General features: G+C 35.3%; 1 pseudogene; it reads right to left on the reverse strand.

Moving 5' to 3' along the window:
• Nucleotides 1-561: 561 nt before the first annotated feature.
• LOC122291173 lies at nt 562-6220 on the reverse strand (annotated as a pseudogene).
• Between the last annotated feature and the right edge of the window lie 9410 nt (nt 6221-15630).

A 15630-nucleotide genomic window follows, 5' to 3' on the forward strand; every position in this document is an offset into this window, starting at 1 on the left:
ATATGATATCTTTGCTTATTCTGCATAATGAAAACAAATGATGAACAAAAAGATGACATACCTAAAAAGAAGAAATGATTCTTAACTTGAAATTGTAATAGCCCTTTCTTTCCAATAGCACTTGTTTTTGTCTTTAAGATTGTTTGGTGAATGGTTGGCAAAATATATTTATTGAATAATTAGGTTGAAAGAAAACATAATTGAAAATTAATAATTTTATTTTTTTAATAAAGTTATTAATTAATATATGAAGTGTGATTGTAAAATATTAAAAAAATTATCAAATATTATTATAATAAATAATATTATATTATTATTTAAAATATAAGATAGCTAGTCTAACGTGGATTAATCTAGCTAAAAGTCCATATTATGACCAAAAGACCACATTGGAGTTCCATTTTAAACCAGCAATGCTCTTATGCGGTAGAGAACTCAATATCTATTCTGAATGATTTTTTTTCTCACTGCAAAGAAAACTCGATGGGACAGAAAAAGAAATAAAACCCCTGATTTTTAAGTTTCTTTGCCAGAGAAACTGGAGGCATTGTACCGCAAACATTCAATCCAGAGATCGACTACAGAAGTAATTTATTATCAGTTCATGCTAAAATACAAATAATATCTATATATGAACAATAGATCTCATGATGATGGACTGAAAAACAGAGTTAAAAGAGTAGTAAGAAAAATATAGTAACTGTAAGCTTAGCAGAAAAAGTGATATATGCTGCTTCAACCTGGCTGGCTAAAAGGGGAGGGGCATGGTGGAACAGGAACTTCGACAACTTCCTCGAGCATCTGTGTAACCTTCCTCATGGTTGGTCTAAGATATGGGTCTTCCTGAATACACCAAATAGCGACCTTCACAAACTTCTCCATCCTCTTTCTGTCATCCAACACCTCCACATCATATTCAACCAAAGCATCTAATGTTCCTTCCTGATAACAATCATAAGCCCAATCAGTCAAAATTGCTTTGTCTTCCGAATCCGGCTCCATATATACGCTTTTTCGGCAGCAAATGATCTCTAGTAGCATGACACCGTAACTATAAACACCCACCTTGGTTGTGATCGGCATGTGCCTAAACCAATCAGGTGCAACATAACCTTTGGTTCCTCTAATGGCAGTATTAGTATGGCTCTGGTTCATCATCAAAAGCTTTGCCAATCCAAAGTCAGCAATCCGAGCGTTCTAATAGTCATCAAGGAGTATGTTCTGAGGCTTTATATCGCAATGGATGATCGGGCCGCTGCACTCTTCATGTAAATACAAGAGTCCTCTTGCAATCCCAATAGCAAATTCGATTCTTCGATTCCAACTGGGTTTCAGGTCTCCAAAAAGAAAACCTGCTAAAGTGCCATTGCTCAAGAATTCGTATACCAGCAGCCGTTGTTGGCCCTCATCGCAAAATCCAAGCAATCGAACCAGGTTCTTGTGATGTGTTTGGCCAATCACACTCACTTCTGTCCTGAACTCTCTCTCACTATCTTGGAACGAATTATTTAACTTCTTGACTGCCACATGAACGCTAGAACCCATTCGTATTGTTCCTTTGTAAACAACACCAAAAGCCCCCTTTCGCAATTCTTCATTAAATCCATCTGTGGCTTCTTCAAGCTCTTTGTAAGTAAAACAACGCAAATTCAATTTCACACTACTAGCATTTGCGATAATTTTTTGTAGCTTGTTGTGGTAAATGAAGGAGAAACCTAGACAAACTGCTACAATTAATATCACGTTAACAAAGGCAGAACCACCAAGAAGCACTGACCCAATGAGGATCAAAGTATCCTGGTCCTTCTTCTTTGGTTCTGGATACTGATCAGAAGGAGGATCCGGCACCGGCAGGGTGGAATTATTTTTCATGATTTTGATAAGAGCTTTCCCCCCGTTAAGGCTACTATCTACTCTCCCGTTTGAGAGAGGTAGCTTCTTCTTCCAACAGCTATTACCTAATCTGAAAATGGCAACAGCACACATACAGTCTTCCAGGCAAGACTGTCTGCACTTATCTTCAGTATAAGGCCTCAACAGCACGTAGTCAGAGCTTGGCCAATCTGTATTTGTTAGGTCTTCCCAAGTATAAAGATCTTCTCCAGGGGGGCTTAGCCTGTCTTCTTGACAGCCTTGTATGAAGTCCGGTTTGCAGCTACCGTACTGGTCATCTGGATCGAGTAAGGAGTATCCCCTGGGGCATTGACACATCGGTCTTCCATCTGCTTTCAGAGTACAGATATTGTTATACCCGCAAACGCCAATACCTTCGCTAACAAGACTGTCAACACAGATATTTTCTGGTACAGACCAGAGAGGACTCCAGCTTCTGTTGCTGTTGGAAGCCTTTGGGTGAGAATATAGGGTAAAAACTCCATCAAAGTCAAGAGTTGCTCTGAAGTAGAAATCAGCACTTGATTCTACCTGTCGTCCCGGTGTTAGAGGGAATCGTTGGCCATTCTCTCTCAAAATAAACATGTAGCCTGATTCGTTGAAGACCAATTCTCGACCGGGACTTGACGCATTAGGATCATCGGAGGAAGTGGTTCCACTATTATATTATGCTTCATTAGCGTAGTCGGTCAGCAAGTTTACGGTAAAAAGCACAAGATTTCCATCTTGCAAACGCAGCCGAAACCTCCCTGTGGAAAAGTTGGTCTCTGATTGTCGAGATGAAAGCACCCCTCCCCTTTCCAGATTTTGTGTAGGCAACAGCGTATCAGTGGGAGTCGTGGGACTATTGAAACTCTCCCATACCGCACTAAATTCTCTATCTTTAAGCTCAAAGTTCCCTGCGTCGGTCATAAAACCAGAAGCTACAGTACCAATAATGGTCTGAGAGCTCCATAACTGTTGGTCTTGAGGGTCAGTAAGTTCTAGGCCACGGTGAGCAGTAAGCCCCACTTTCCCCGTGGTTCAGGCTTATCTCCATTTGCATACCAAACTATGGTTATGTTGTTAGATATTTTAACATGAATATTAATAAATGGATCTTCGATTTTATATGATTTATAATAATAAACAATAATAAATAAATACGTATATTTCTTCATCTGTTCAATGAAGAATTAAATCTGACTATGAGGGAAGGATCACTCTAGCAACTTTGCCTCACAAGTGTCTCACGATGGCAAAAGGCACTCTAATGTTGTAGGTGAGAACCCTTTAACCCTCAGTGCTATTTATAGATTTCTGACCATCAAGAAATCTAAGAGTTTGGATCTGACTACAATTAGAGATATAGAGTTTTAATCTTATCTCTTAGGATTTTTCTTATCCCGTTATCACTCATCTTTTATCTGATAAGTTTGAGCTATTTCAAATTCTATTAAGATGGGTGTGTGGGACATAGAGTTTAAATAAAACTCTTACATTCTCCCACTTAGCCCATACGCCCATAAACTAATATTTTCCGTTCATGGGTTTATTACAGGAAATTAACCATACTGCGCAAATTCATTTCCTGAAACTTTCATAGCTCAAAGTACATTACATAAGTTCTGTAATATCAATGTTAAATCAACTACTGATGCGAGTCATGGCGGTCCTTTGTTATATAATCAATAAATTCCCTTCCATGTACCACAACACCAGCAACTAATTTTACATGATCTTTATTTGGGACAATTAAGGTTAATATTGTAATGCCTTGGGTTCCAATTCATGTCTGTTGCAGACATTATCTTGTCATCATTCTTCCAAACCATTCAATGTACAAATAAGTGGAAAAACAAGAAAACAGAAACAAATCAATCATAATAGATATCATTAAGTGTCCAAAATAAAATAAAACGTCTAGGAGCTCAATAACATGTTTACATCATAAGACTCATTCTGTCAACATGCTCTTTAAACTGCTTCGCTACTAGACCCTTTGTTAATGGGTCTGCTATCATAAGCGTAGTACTAATATGTTCTATGGACACTGTTTGTTTCTGTACTTCCTCCTTGACACTTAGGTATTTGAGCTCCATGTGTTTAGCACCTTTAGAATACCTATCATTTTTAGAAAAAAATACTGCAGAGGAATTATCACAATAAATTCTCAGTGGCCTTTCTATAGAGTCGACAACTCCAAGCCCTGAGATAAAGTTCCTCAGCCATAAACCATGCACTATGGCCTCAAAGCATGCTATAAATTCAGCCTCCATTGTTGATGAAGCAGTGATAGTTTCATTCATACTTTTCCATGAGATCGCTCCACCGGCTAGTAGGAAAACATATCCAGAAGTAGATTTCCTACTATCAGAACAATCAGCAAAATCAAAGTCTGAGTATCCAGTTACTTCTAAGTTGTCAGTTCTCCTAAAGGTAAGCTGGTAATCCTTAGTTCCTTGCATATATAGCAATACCCTCTTTGCTGCTTTCCAATGAGACATCCCTGGGTTACTCTGGTAATCCCCAAGCATGCCAATTGCAAAACTAATGTCTGGTCTCGTGCAAATCTGTGCATATATCAAGCTCCCAACAATCGAAGCATAGGGGATTTTTGCCATCTCTTTACGCTCCCACTCAATTTTAGGACATTGTGATAGGCTAAACTTATCACCTTTTGATATCGGAGTATCAAGTGATGAGCAACTTTTCATGCTAAATCTCTCAAGAACTCTTTCTATGTAACTTTTCTGAGACAATCCCAACAGTCCTTGTTTTCGATCCCGGAGGATTTCAATTTCGATCACAAAGGACGCCTCACCCATATCTTTCATTTCAAAGTTCTTAGATAGAAAACCCTTGATTTCATAAAGTAAGCCAAGATCACTACAAGCCAACAAGATATTATCTACATACAAGATCAAAAATATAAATTTGCTCCCACTGACCTTTAGGTATATACATCGATCAACGATGTTTTCTTTAAATCTAAAGACAGTAATGGTATCATTGAACTTTAAGTACCATTGTCGGGAAGCTTGCTTAAGCCCGTATATTGATTTCTTAAGCCTACAAACTAGGTGATCTTTGCCCTTTTCTGAGTAGCCCTCTAGCTGCTCCATGTAGACCACTTCATCCAAACTTCCATTTAGAAAAACTGTTTTCACATCCATCTGGTGTAACTCTAAATCAAAATGAGCCATCAATACCATAATGATTCTGAAAGAGTCCTTTTTAGATACTGGAGAAAATGTCTCTTTGTAATCAATGCCTTCTTTCTGGGCTTAGCAACAAGTCTGGCCTTATGTCGTTTGACGTTACCTTTAGAGTCGCGTTTGGTCTTAAAGACCCATTTACACCCGACTCTTTTCCACCCTTTAGGTAACTCAACGAGATTCAAAACTTGATTTTGATCCATGGATTTCAACTCTTCTTTCATGGCATCGATCCATTTACTAGAATCACATCTCTCTATAGCTTGTGAAAACGTTAGTGGATCTTCACTTGTCACAATGTCAAATTCAGATTCTTGGAGATATACCACATAGTCTGCTGAAATAACAGATCTCTGATCTCTTTAAGATCTATGTAAGACTATCTGTTCTGGTAACTTCGAACTTGGTTCATCAGTGATATTATTATTCTGAGATGGGTGATCATTTTCTTGTTCCAATGTATCATTGTGATGATCAATTAGAGGAACCGTTATCTTTTCTGAGGATGTAGGTATGGGGACATCTACTCATACTTCCTCAATGATCACATCTCTAGGTTCTATTTTCCCACTGATTTCGCCAAGTTCAATGAATTTGGCATTCCCTGTTTCTACTATTCTCATACTGTGATTAGGACAGTAAAACCTATACCCTTTGGATCTCTCTGGGTAGCCAATAAAGTACCCACTTACTGTTCTGAGATCCAATTTCTTTTCATGTGAGTTGTAAAGTCTCGCTTTTGCTGGGCAACCCCAAACATGCATGTGTCTTAAACTTAATGTCCTACCAGTCTATAGCTCGAAAGGAGTTTTTGGAACTGACTTACTAGGAACCCAGTTTAAGATATAATTTGTTGTCTTAATGGCTTCACCCCATAATGATTTGGATAAGGTAGAATTGCTTACCATACTTCTGACCATATCAAATAAAGTCCGATTACGCCTTTCAGCAACACCGTTCTGCTGAGGCGTCCCTGGCATCGTGTACTGTGCAATAATGCCACGCTGTTCAATAAGTTTGGCGAATGGGCCAGGGTTACGACCCGATTCGTCATACTTTCTATAGTATTCTCCACCTCGATCCGACCTGATAATTTTCACCTTTCTATCTAACTGCCTTTCCACCTCCATGAGAAATACCTCAAGTACTGAAACAGCTTGAGATTTCTCATGTAGTAGATAGATATATCCAAACCGTGAAAAATCATCTATAAATGTGATAAAATACTTTTCTCTACCAAAACATTCTGTGGAGAATGGTCCACATATATCTGTGTGAATTATTTCAAGAAGCTCTTTACTTCTTGTGGCACCTTTCTTAGTATGTTTGGTTTGCTTTCCTTTAATGCAATCCACACATACTTCAAGATTAGTAAAATCTAAATGCGGAAGTATCCCTTCTTTTACTAATCTCTCTAACCTTTCTTTGGAGATGTGCCCCAATCTCTTTTGCCACAAGTCATAAGAATGTTCATTCATCATGTTTCTTTTAGTTCCAATACACATTTCATGGTTATGGGTATAGGTATTATGAATAAATGTATTATCGAGACAAAGTCGATAAAGACCATCAGAAAGAAACCCAGAACCAATAGATAAAGAGTCTTTGAACAAATTGAAACTACCATTATGAAATGAAAAGGAATAACCATCAGTGTCTAGTCTAGAAAGGAAAATTAAATTATGCCTCATAGAAGGCACAAAAACTGTGTTATGAAGGTCTAAACAATGACCAGTACTCAAAACTAAACAAAAAGTCCCTATAGCCAAAACTTCGGCCTTATTCTCATTTCCCATAAAAAAGAATCGCTCACTGGGACTTGGTGTTTGGCTTGTAAGGTATCCCTGCATGGTTATAGAAACATGAACATTAGCACCTGAATCTAACCACCAAGAATTAGTAGGAACATTTACAAGGTTTGATTCAAAACATACAAGGGCAAGAGGCTTACCATTCTTTTCAAACCAAGCCTTACGTTCTGACACTCAGATTTCATGTGTCCATTTTTTCCATACTAGTAACATTTGGTACTACTATGTTGAACCTGATTAACTTTTCCAGGCTCCTTTCCTCTTGGTGGTCCAATTCATTTCTTTTTATTATAATGGTACTTTTTCTTTCCAGCTTCTTTGGTCACAAAATTAGCAGAGTAATGCCCTTGTTGTTTCAGTCTTACTTCCTCCTGAACTACCATACTTGCCAGCTCATTCACATTCCATTTATCCTTAATAGAATTATAATGCATCTGGAATGGACCATACTGAGGTGGCAATGAGTTCAGAATAAACTGAACAATAAAGGACTCATCTACTTTCATTCCCAGGGTTTGTAATCTGGCGGCAATATTTGTCATTTCAAGGATATGCTCTTACATTCCTTTGGCTCCATCATATTTCATGATGGTAAGTCTAGCCATCAATGTTCCTGCTAAAGACTTATCTACAGATTTAAATCTCTCCTCAGTATTTTTCAAAAAAACTTGCGCATCCTCAACACTAGGGAGTGAATTTTTAATATTTTCATATATGGTCATTTTCATGAACATTAGACTCAGCCTGTTTGATCTCTCTCACTGTTTAAATGACTCTTTCTCATCCTTGTTACTCTCTTCAGTGAGGGGTGGTGGTTTTGGACTTGTAAGGGATGAGTCCAGGTCAAGGACCCTTAAGGTGAATCTGACTCACTCACCACTTAGAAAAATTAGAGCCATTCAAAACAGGAACTGATGAAGTTTGTGAATGTAATGATGTCAGTACATTTACTGTAAGAAAATATTCGTCACATAATGCTTTGAGTTAGACACTTATAAACAATAATCATAATTTAAATAATTATGGATGAACTAGTAGTGTCATCAAAACCCTCCTTTGGGAGTAGATCTTAATACACAAAGTGTTCTCACCAATATTAAATTTTATGGATGAACTAAGTGTATCATCAGAATTCTCCTTTGGGAGTAAAATCTGACATACAAATTGTTCCCTCCAACTTTTCTTTTGATGGATGAACTAGTAGTGTCATCAAAACCCTCCTTTGGGAGTAGATCTTGATACACAAAGTGTTCACTCCAACCTTAATTTGATAGATGAACTAGTAATATCATCAAGATTCTCCTTTGGGAGTAGATCTTGACACACAAAATTGTTCACTCTATCATATCCACCTTACTATGGAATTTAATGATTGTTCACCAAAATTTAAGAAAATCTTTACCTTTGGGCAACCAAGTTTTTCTTTAATTTTGATAAAAATCACTTGTCCATATTGGATAAATAATTATATATAGCATGATAATAAGAGACAATTCATACATGTATTTTATGTATGTAATAATAACATGCACATGACATTTAATAAAATTTAATCCATGTATTTAACAATAATATCATGCATATAACATTTAATAAAATTTAATACATGTATTTAACAATAATAACATGCATATAATTTTAGCAATAATAAAATTTTCATACATGTAAATAACATTAATAACATGTATATGAAATAAAATTCAGATTTTTTTTTATAAATATTAAAATAATAATAAAATAATCTGACCGGTTCAGAAAATCGAACCGGACCGGTTCAAAAAACTGAACCGAGATCCAATTCAACTGGATCTGTTGACCTACTATACAGGCTCGTCCCACCTTTTTTTTTTTTTTTGTTCTATTATTGGGCTGGGCCACTGATGTGGCCCATTGGCCCATTTGCATTCTTTTCTTTCTTGGACTGGGGCAAAGCCCACGGCCCAAGCCCAAGCCCAAGCCCAAACCCATTACACAATTACTGAAAACCTAAGCAATAAAACTGATCTTGCTTCCTCAGATAAGAACCAACACCGCACCAGGGAGTTTCTTCTTCCCTCAACAAGCACGCAGCTCATGGTGGTCCTCGCCGGCGAGGAGGAGAACGGCAAGGCGTCCCCAGCCTCCACCTCTTCTCCACCTTCTTTTTTTTTTTTTTTAATCACAGAAACTCTGCGGCAGTGGGCTTTAGAGCCCTCTACCGCCGTGACAGAGACGCCGGCGAGGAGGTTCTCAACCTCCTCGTGGCACTGACCTCCCTCCTTTACACCGCGTGTTGAGCCACCGCCTATGACTCTATGCCCTTACCTAGCGGCTCACGGCGAGGTTCTTCTCTACAGACATACCTTAGCTACTTTTCCTCATTACAATACGCAATATAAATTACAGTGTATGGAAAGCAATGGAGAAATAAAATAAAATCATAGCAAGATCTGCTTCGAAAAAGATATATCAAAATGTTGCTGGAATTGAGAACGACTTATGAGAGGTTCTCTTTCTCCAGCACAAACATAATTCGGCAAAAGTAGAAATAAGAACACTGAAATGATGTGCGTATTTTCGTTGTTTGGGTCTTTCACAGAATAGATGTAAAAGGGAAATACCATCATAAAATTTCTCCTCTCAGATCGTAAAACCAATATTTTCAGTCTTTCGCAATATAGTAAAATCACTATATACGAAAGCACATATTTACTGCATATTTTATTGAGATCATAAAAAATCTACAACCTAAAGCTCTGATACCACATGTTAGATATTTTAACATGAACATTAGTAAATGGATCTTCGATTTTATATGATCTATAATAATAAATAATAATAAATAAATACGTACTTTTCTCCATCTGTTCGATGAAGAATTAGATCTGGCTATGAGGGAAGGATCACCCTAGCAACTTTGCCTCACAAGTGTCTCACAATGGCAAAAGGCACTCAAATGTTATAGGTGAGAACTCTTTAATCCCTCAGTGCTATTTATAGATTTCTGACCATCAAGAAATCTAAGAGTTTGGATCTGATTATAATTAGAGATATAGAGTTTTAATCTTATCTCTTAGGATTTTTCTTATCCCGTTATCACTCATCTTTTATCTGATAAGTTTGAGCTATTTCAAATTTTATTAAGATGAGTGTGTGAGACATAGAGTTTAAATAAAACTCTTACACTTGTCTGGTATATTAGCAAACCAAATGAAAAGTAGGAAGAAATCCTTATCACTATGTGGGCTAAATCCAAAGGCAAAATTACCAGAAGGAGATAGCCATGAAGAGCTATTGGCAGCTGCAATGAGAGACTCTCCAGCAGTAATGTTACCATTACTTTGAGCAACAGTAGAAATCGGTAGCAGAATTACAAGGAAACAAGAAGCCAAGGAGGAAGAAAAGCCATTGCCGCCATCACAAAAATGGGCTAGACACACAGATTTTAAATTGCCTTGTCGCTAGAAAAGGTACTGTTGTTAGTCAAGCATTTAAGAGTAGTCTTCTTTTCAACCTCGGCTTCAATCATGGACCACGTGATAAGCTGTTGGTTTCCGATAAGTTTTGAACCATGCCATTGGAAGTCTATTTCAGCTGTTACGTACTCACATTTGTCACAAAATCATTGGAAGTCTCTCCGTATAGACTCCAGTGGGCCTAGTCTTTGCATGTATTTTTCTGCTGATTCAACAGCGAGGGCTGTTGCATCAATAATTGCAATAATGTGAAAGTAATATATATATATATATATATATATATATATATATATATATATATATTTGGCTAACAAGTAACAAGTTAAATTATAAATGATTTTTTGCAAGTCATCGTTAAAATATTTCAGAAAATTGTATTCAGATATTGAGTTTATTAGCCTGCTAGCGAACAGATTTTGGTCTCATTTTGAAATAAAAATTAAAAATTAAATAAAATATTATTAAAATATAATTTTTTTAATATTAATTTTATTTTAAAATTTGAAAAAAAAATAAATTATTTATTATATTTTATTTAAAATTTTGAAAAAAATGCATAAATTTTTATGGTTAAAATTAGTACTTTGTTACGGTTTGATAATGCAGAGTTCTACCAAAGGAAAGGTTGGGGAAAAAAAACTTGCCAAGTTTTGGGAAATACCTACGAGGAAAACAAGAGTAACTGCTTTGTTGCTAGAGATAGTATGTTCTCGGAAAAGCGTATTAGCAATGGAATCTGGCGGAGAACACAATGCAATTTTAATTGATTGGGCTTATGACTGCTTTAGAGATGGAGAAATAAATGCTCTAGTGGAATTTGATGCGGAGGCCATGGATGATATGGGGAATGTAGAGAGGTTTGTGAAGGTGGCCATTAGGTGCATTCAAGAGGATCATTCTCTTAGACCCACTATGAGGAAGGTTACACAGATGCTTGATGGAGTTGTTGATGTACCAATTCCACCATGTCCATCTCCCTTTTCAACTACTACGACGACTTGAAACCCGCATTATTTTTCTTTCTACACGCGAAGATTACAGTCACTTCATACGTACCAATTGTCCGGTTTGGATAATGAGTTAAATTGAGATGACTTGAAAGTTGAATAAAATATTATTATAATATTATTTTTTAATATTATTATTATTTCAGAATTTGAAAAAGTGAAATTGTTTATTATATTTCGTATTAGGAGTTGACAAAGTTATAATAATTAGATGAGATGAGTTGGGTTGAGTTGAACTCAACCTGGTAACCAAAAGCTGCCTTAGTATTTGCTGCTCATATGTTTTGTAATCTATCTTTCTGGTAAGTAATTTGGTGTCAAGTTTGAACTTTGATCTCTTTAATTATAATATAGAGAAATGATATTTGCAGTCATAAAGTTTGAGAGCGTTGCATATTCCTTTAAAAAAAGTAAGTAAATATGAAATCCACTTCATGGAAAAAAATTAAATTTTTAATAATAAATTTCACTATTTTTCAAAATGAATACAGAACGCTTGTATACCCATAATTGTATCTATAACTATCCATATATATAGAATTCTCATTTTTTTTTTTTTTCATTTTAGTTAGAACACTAGGGTTTGAAAACCCAACTAGTATGAGTATGTCTTATGTTTTCGCTGGCATTTTTATATTTGAAAAATGTCATTGAATAGAAAGTTAGTCATTATAAAATTTTTCCTGCAATACAAATCTATGAATTGAATTTGGCCCTTCTTCAATCTAGCTATGTTCGTCGTCAGGTAATTTAGCTAGTTTTGCTAATTGATTAGCTACTGTATTCACCTGATCTCTATAAGTACATTGAACACTCCAATTTGGCTTCCTTTTTAACCTTACTTTGGTATCATCTATATATTATTTGCCCATGCCATGACCAAGTTCTCGTTTTCATTGTAAATGGCCTTTATAATTGTTTGAGAATCTCCTTCAAATACCACTTTTGTGAGGCCAAGTTCTGTACAAAATTCCATTAGCTAACCATGTCCTTTCTCATTCTCACTTGTATTTTGCTTCCTAGATGGATACTCTCAGCTGATAAATTCATGTAGGCCCTCTCTGGCTACTTGGATTGCCTTTCTCGAACTTGCAAACTTGTCTTCAAAGACTAGATCATTCTTTCTTAACCATTTCATTCTCATTATAGTATTCACCAATTCTAGATCCTCTTGTTGTAATTTCAACACCAATTTCTCCCATGCATAGAGATCCAACAAATCTACATCCAATCTCGACCATTTCTATACAAGACTATCATATCATGTACTAAGGTTGAAATAAAATGAACCCTTTCTTTGGCATTGAATATAAAATGTACCCAGCACCATGAGTTCCCGATCAACCCTTTCTTTGACCATATGCACCATCTTCAGTCAATCATGGAGGCAAACATAGCCTAAAGTACTTATGGCTGAGTAATGAGCAAGGAAATACTGCCCAACTCTGCCCCATTCCGAGGGAAAAATACTTTGATCTTTACGTTGTCGAAGTCTTGGTCATGAACTTTTCAATGATGAGAACACATGCAAAGTGTCTTTTACGGCTTTAACCAGTTAAATTCTTGATTCGTGAAGTACACTCACATGACCTTTTTCTTTTTCTTTTTCTTTTTTTTTTTAATTTTTATTTAAATTTAAAAAATTATAATAATTAGTTTACAAATTTTGTGTTTTAATTATGTTTAAAAATGAAATGAAATAAAATAAAATAATATTATATTAAAATTTTATGTCTCATTCCATGTCCCAAACCTACAGACTGGTTTGGATATTGAAATGAGAATTTTTTATTTAAGATAAAAATTGAAAGTTGAATAAAATATTATTTTTTAATATTATTATTGTTTTAAGATTTGAAAATATTGAATTGAGATTTGAAAAAGTTGAATTATTTATTATATTTTATATAAAAAAATAATAAGTTGAGAATAAAATTTTTAGTTCCAAACCTAACCTTTGACTCCCTCCCACTCGTGAAAAATGGTTTACGTCTAACCAATATAAAGACACTTTGCGATCATTATGGGAATAAATGGGCCGGGAGCCGAATTAGAGCATTGTTATTGGATTATGCATATGTAAATGATATTTTTTATGAATGTAAGATGAATTTAGATATTGACTATTTCATTCATATAAATCTCCATATTGGAATAGTCATTTTTTATTATATAACAATAAAATAATATAATTTGACTTTAACTATTTATATCAAATTTTTACATTAGATTATCTATTTATTTATTATATAGTAATAAATAATTAATAAATTAAAAAATATTTAATTTATTTAATTATTATTTTATTTTATTTTATCATATGTTACTATTTTACCTATTATATGTTAATTAGTAATTATATTCTAATTAAATTATGGATTAAAAAATAATAAAGATTTAAAAAACAGTAACTATCAAAAGAGAGAGAGACTTAAAAAATAATAAAATAAAGATTTGCTTGTAGAATAGTACGTAATTATCAAATTTGATTTTATCTTTACATGTACTGTAGCTAAAAGTTAAGAAATTTGATTATAGATAATCCATTGCAAGTAGTTTTTATGTCTAATAGGTAAAAATGGACTTTAGTTTTGGATATAAATAATCCAATGAGAATGCTCTTATAGAAACCAAGAAAAATGCGATTAATTTTCAAATAAAAAAGAAAAATGCGATTATATAGATCATTATATATGCAACTCTTTTTATAAAATTAAAGGCATTATTTTATAAAAATAAGATTAATTTAAATTGAAGTTTAAAAAAAAAAAAAGTTGTAAAAATGTTTGATTCCTTCATTTCTTATATTTCGTGAATTTGATAATAACCGTATATATAATAGTTGTAAATTAACCTATGTAATGTAAGAACTTTATACACTTAATAGAAATGGTGAAAACAGAGAGACCAACTTAGTCTCTGCTACAACTTCATTCTAATTTAAATAGTGCAGTATATGTTATGATTTTACACAAGTAAATATGGAAAGGAGATATTGCAGCTTTACAAGAATAAATATAGAAATATATAGGATGGAAATAAGACTTCTAGCATGATACAAGGGAAAGAGGAAAATTAGGGAGGTATTGATCACGTTGGTTCTGGAGAAGATTGATCTGCAGCTACAAGTTTGGAAAGTCCATGATCATCGGCTTCAAGTGTGGAATGTCCAGAGTTGATTGGTCTAACACCCCCCCCCCCCCTCTCAAAGTGATGGGGATTAAAATCACCATTAGTTTGGACCGTAGGAAATTAAACCAAGAGGCAGTGTGGCCCTTGGTGAAAATATCGCCAATTTGATCTTGGGTAGAAATATACTTCACTTAAATGTCTTTGTTGAGTACTTTTTCCCGAATGAAGTGATAGTCGACTTTGACATGTTTTGTGTGAGCATGAAAGACCGGATTGGAGGCTAAAGCAATAGCTCCAATATTGTCACACCAAATAGTTGGAGTGGAAGGTAGGAGCACACCAAGCTCCATCATAAGCATACGAATCCAGTACAGTTCCGCAGTTACAATGGCCAAACTGCAGTATTTAGCTTCTGTGCTACTCTTGGATACGATGGGTTGCTTCTTGGCTGTCTAGGTGATGAGATTTTCACCAAGGAATATGCCGTACTCGGTTGTGTTACGGATTGCCAGCCCAATCAGAGTCACAGTAAGCTCGTAAGTTTATAGCACCCGATGAAAAATAGAGGCCATAATCAATACTACCCTTAAGGTAGCGAAGCATTCTTTTGACTGCAATCCAATGGGGCTCATGAGGATTGTGCATAAATTGGCACAATTGATTGACAGCATATGCAAATGTCGGGATGCGAAATTGTACAATATTGAAGAGCCCCAACTACATGGCGATATTCAGTAGGATCAGATAAGAGCTCACCTTCGTTGGAAGAAAGTTTCGGTCCAGAGGTTGATGGACAATTGAGAGGTTTAGCACCCACCATTTTGGTGCTGTCAAGCAGATCAGTAATATAACGAGTTTGACGTAGATGTAGCCCATGTTGATCACGGCTAGCTTGGACACCTAAAAAGAAACTCAGCTCAGCCAGATCTTTAACAAGAAATGAATCCTTGAGAGATAAAATAAATGAATCAATAGCATCCGTGCTGGAACCAGTGACGAGGATGTCATCAACGTAAACCAACACATATAATTTTACTGAATCAGTAGCATATATAAAAAGTGAGTAATCAGCAGTGGACTCAATAAAACCATATTCCAACAGAGATTGTGATAGACGGCGAAACCAAGCACGTGG

This window comes from Carya illinoinensis, chromosome 13, assembly GCF_018687715.1.
Source record: "Carya illinoinensis cultivar Pawnee chromosome 13, C.illinoinensisPawnee_v1, whole genome shotgun sequence".
In the NCBI taxonomy this organism is placed as follows: domain Eukaryota; kingdom Viridiplantae; phylum Streptophyta; class Magnoliopsida; order Fagales; family Juglandaceae; genus Carya; species Carya illinoinensis.